The sequence below is a fragment of the Corylus avellana genome, chromosome ca2 (genome assembly GCF_901000735.1).
Source record: "Corylus avellana chromosome ca2, CavTom2PMs-1.0".
Taxonomy (NCBI): Eukaryota; Viridiplantae; Streptophyta; class Magnoliopsida; order Fagales; family Betulaceae; genus Corylus; species Corylus avellana.
In genome coordinates, this window is record NC_081542.1 from 40,815,616 (window position 1) to 40,819,544 (window position 3,929).

Consider the following 3,929-nt stretch of genomic DNA (forward strand, 5'->3'; position numbering starts at 1 on the left):
TTCCTCAATTTGCCATGGATTGTTCACAGATGATTTTTCTTGCCCATAACGTGTTTGATAAAATGTCTCAAAGACTTAGTTTTGAAATTGTGTTCCATTTTTTTCATTACCGTGCTTTATTTCAAGGTATTTAGTTTTTAGATGTTGGTTGCAAAGTTTCTAGGAAAGGTATGATCAATATACATGAAATTTTTTCAAATGTGATAATCAATAGCTCAATGCCTATTACATGGTTGATGTAATCAACATTTGAAATCTGTTTAGGTTGCATCTTTTTCGATTGTGGGATCACATTGGATCACTTGTTTCATCTCAAAAATTATTTTCCAAGATACTTTCTTCCATGATTTGAGATATTCGTTTTTTCTGTGATATGACTGCAGAAAATGGTGTATCCAATTTCAGAATCAACACCAAGGAGAAAGCGCACTCGTGAAGAAAAATCAGTCCTACAAGATAAGATTTTGACTCGCAAAATTGTGATCGAGCGTGGAGTAGAACAAAATGATCTTCGAGTGGAACCGTTTCGATTCATTCATGACATCTTCCAGGAAAATAAATGGACCTCCTTGTTCATTCCTGTTAATGCCTACACTCGGTTAGTTCTGGAATTCTACTACAACATCGACGACATTGACTTAGTTGGTCCCCCGTCATTCAAGACCAAGGTCTCTGGGAAAACTCTCAATATCACTACTGAGCTGATCAGTGAAGTTACTGGGATTCCATTGATGAATGAGAAGCCGCTTCCATTTCTGAAAGATGATCCACAACCAACAAAAGCTGAAATCATGGCCGTTCTTAATCCAAGTCGGCAGCTTGTATGGGATGAAGACCTGAACAAAATTTCGATTGGCCATGTACGGGCTCTAGAGAGACTCTTAACTCGGATTGTACTGCAGAATATTTGGCCAATCTCTCGACATAGTCATGTGACCATCGAACGAGCAATGATGATTTATGGCATCATTACTCGTTCTAAGTTTTGTTTATGCACTCATCTAGTATTGACTATGATCGAGCTTCATGAAGATCACTCGATTGCATTACCTTATGGCGGTTTCATTACGAAGATTTTGCCAGAAATTGCTGCAAATGAACATATGGAAGCCCCTGAAGGTTACTTTGGAAAAACAACTGTGATGAAGTCAAATGCCCAACTTCGGCTTCACGCTCCAGATGTGCAGGCGCCTCCACTTGCTCAAGATTCTCCAGCTGCGTCCTCCTCGGGATCCTCAGACATGTCAAGTCAATTAACTAAAATAATTGACTTACTTCAAACTCAAGGCCGAAGCATTGAAGCTATCAACACTCGTCTCACGAATTTGGAGAAAGATGTGAAGTCCATGAAGGAAAGCTTTTGGCAAGAATAATTTGTCCTTCCTGTTTGTGTTTGTTTCTGGCAAGAATAATTTTTTGTTGTCTGGTTAAAACTTGGTTGTTGGTTTTCTTATTTAAAACTCTAGTTTTTTTTGCTTCCTTTGTCCTTCCGAGACAAAAAGGGGGAGTTATTTTGATTTTCATGCACTACAATTATTTTTATTTTTGTTCCCGAATGGCCAAAGGGGAAGTTTATTAGTTTAGATTGTTTGGCTCATTCGGTTTACATGTATGGAGTTTAGGAAGCAGTTTTAAAAAAACCAGAACAATGTTTTGAAGGAGGGGTCCGGACCGCCAGAAGTAGGGTCCGGACCCCATTTCCAGAAACAATCATGTGAAGGAGGGGTCCGGACCGCCAGAAACAGGGTTCGGACCCCATTTCCAGAAACCTCATTTTATAAGGCCTGTTCGGACCCCAGATTTGCCCTGTCCGGACATGGCTGATTTATTAGGTTTATTTTTCTATTTAAGAAAACGAATTTTGCTATTTTAGAGTACGTATTTTATTTAGCAAAATTAGGGTGCTTTGATAGAGAGAATTTGTTCAAGATTATTGTTGAAGAGAAAATACGTGAAGCCAATCGGAGTTCCGGTGAAAGGAAATCTTTTAGAAAAATCGTGCCAGATGTTCTGGAAAGGGCTACTGCGGTAGAAGTCAAGTGGGTCACTTGTCGTGTGCAAGGAAGAGTCAAACGTTTTGTTATTCTTCTTGTATTCCTTATTCTTCTATATAGTGAATTGATTTCCTGGGTTTGGCTGCTCCGGAAAGGTTTTACATTTAGAGAGTTCTCTAAATGGTTTCCTCTTCGTAACCAAATTTCTGTGTTCTTGATTGCATATTTCATATCAGTATTTGGTTGATCTTTTAACTGCTAAGTTAGATCTTTTTCTGGATATTTTCTGTAAAACTCCTAGACGTGTGAGTAGGTGTTAATTGGAGTCGTTTTAGAATTTTCAAACATGTATTGGTGGGACTGTTATTGATATATGTTAGAAATATTGTGGTTAGGAGTTAGCCAATATATGTTATTAATACCAGTGTTACCTAGTTCTACGATTGAGCGCAAGTGGAGTGCGATCGATCGCAAAATATCAAAAACCTACTAGTTCTGCGATCGAGCGCATGCCCAATGTGCGTTCGAGCGCAAAATGTTGAAAACCCACTGGTACTGCGATCGATCGCACGTGGAGTGCGATCGATCGCAAAAGGTCAAAAACCTACTGGTTCCACGATCGAACGCATGCCCAATGTGCGTTCGAGCGCAAAATGTCGAAAACCTACTGGTACTGCGATCAATTGCACAATCGTGTGCGATTGAGCACAGATTATTATTATTTTATTTTTTATTTTTTAGGAGTATTAGGGTTCGCAAAGTGGACACTAATGGTTAACTATCAACATCCACTTTGATTTGGATGTTGATAGTTAATTTTTTTTAAAATTTTTTTAGGACCATTAGGGTCCATAGAGTGGACGCTAATGGTTAACTATCAGCGTCCACTTTGGCTTGGATGCTGATAGTTAATTTTTATTTTAATTTTTTAGGACCATTAGGGTCTGTGGACCCTAATGGTTAACTATCAGCGTCCACTTTGGTTTGGACGCTGATAGTTAATTTTTTTTAGGACCATTAGGGTCCACTTTGTGGACGCTAATGGTTAATTATCAGCGTCCACTTTGAGTGGACGTTAATGGTTGACTATTAGCGTCGACTATGACTTCCATTTACATCACCTTTAGGGTCAAAACATTGCGACTTTTAGGGTCGATAAAGTGGACGCTAAAAGTGATCATTAAGGTCGACTTTAAGTGGACGCTGATAATCACACATTTGATCATTAGGGTCGGACGATTAGCGTTGACACCTTTAGGATCTAAAAGTTGACGCTGTTGTCAACAGCGTCTACTTTAGGACTTTTTATGGTCGACTCGAAGTCGCCCCTAAGGACCTAAATTCTTGTAGTAGTGTCAATTTTACACATCAAAAAAAATAACACCATATTCGATTTTTTATTTCTTTATCATTTTATTTTTTATTTTTGAATTAATAATGTGTCAAAATTTGACACGTTACTATAAGGTGATCTGTCAAAACTGACACATTACCTTTTTCTTAGGTAACGTGTCTACTACTGGGACACCACAAATAATAACATGGCAAAAAATGATGAACAATATACATGTAACTAATTTATTATTTTTTTGTAGTGAGATCTCAGGTTCAAGCCCACCAGAATATTGAGTTGAAGATGGAGAGGAAGAGGCTTTTATTATAGGATTAATATAGAATTTGAGAAAGATAATGCTTAACACAGGAAATTGAACGAAAACAACTGTAGCAGCATGAAGGCGCCAGGTCACGGATCCGTGTGCCTTTCTCCAAATCAACTGAAGCCGTCGATAGCACAAAATTCAATGGCCACGATCACTCAACATGTTTCAAAACCCCGCCAAGTAAAATCCTCTACACATCTAACAAAGGCAAACTGCCAGGTCATCGATCCGCAATTTCTCGTTCAGCCCACCCAATCAAACTACAACCGTCGAT